This window comes from Halyomorpha halys, unplaced genomic scaffold, assembly GCF_000696795.3.
Source record: "Halyomorpha halys isolate HHAL.00 unplaced genomic scaffold, Hhal_1.1 Scaffold781.1, whole genome shotgun sequence".
Classification (NCBI taxonomy): domain Eukaryota; kingdom Metazoa; phylum Arthropoda; class Insecta; order Hemiptera; family Pentatomidae; genus Halyomorpha; species Halyomorpha halys.
Window position 1 is genome coordinate 162,188 of NW_027109068.1, and position 1,096 is coordinate 163,283.

Sequence of the window (1,096 nt, forward strand, 5' to 3'; positions counted from 1 at the left end):
GATTTTGGTAAGAACAGTAAATAAACTGAAATTTCATTGAGATAGTAACTTATCGGCATCAATTTCTTAACACTCTCAGATGCATATTTTTTTTTTATATTACATACAGATATGTTCAATAATTTAAAAAATATATAAGAAAAGAAAGGGTTGGGCAATTTGGTGTGTTATTGCACTGTTTAAAAGCCTGAAGTCAACTGTCTCAACCCAGAGGAAAAACAAACAATTGTAGCATGTAGCCACCATGCTATAGAACCAATGAGCAAGAACCTCACCTTCAGACCAAAAACCTCACCTAAGGCCCTTCTGCATTGAGAATACTAAATGCACTTTAGACCATATCGATTTATTATGTTAGAGGTTTTTGGTAAATTTTTGCTCCTATGAGAATAAAAAATAATTAAGCTACTATGTTATTGATTACTTTGCATTACAAAGGAAGAATAATAACAAAATAATAATATTAAGTTAAAATAGTCATGGATTATTTTAAAAGTTAGTTACTTCCTTTAAGTGACTCAATCAATGAAGGTCTTCATTGATTTGCTGCTAAATACGAAGAAGTTAAATTGAAAATAGTCTTGTTAAGAGTCTTTTTTTTAGAGTATTTCTAAAGGTAATTCTTAATTTGTCCTTTTCATGAATCTAGTGTATATTTAAGGAAAATTAATTGCATTAATATATAAACTGATGTCTTGGTCTAAACCATAATGTCTAAATTATTTACCTGATTAGAAAAAATACTCAATTAGATTACAATTTAATTGATTTTCTTCTTAAATATAAGATCACAATTTGGATATGTTGAAGACATTAATTCCGATGACAAGATCCAACATGACACCAAACATGTTGACTTAATCAAATAGTTTTTATAATAAAACAAATGATTCATTTATTGAAGTATAATTGAGACATTCAGTCATAAAACATAGTAACTGCAATTTATTATTGATTGCAGTTTTTGCCATCATCTGATTTTTTAAGACTGATTTGATAACTTGTTGAAAGAATCTTTAGGAAGTTTGTTTTCTTATGACAATAGTGTTTATATTAAGCTATGGTAAGTGACTATTGGTTAAAGGTAAGCTATTGT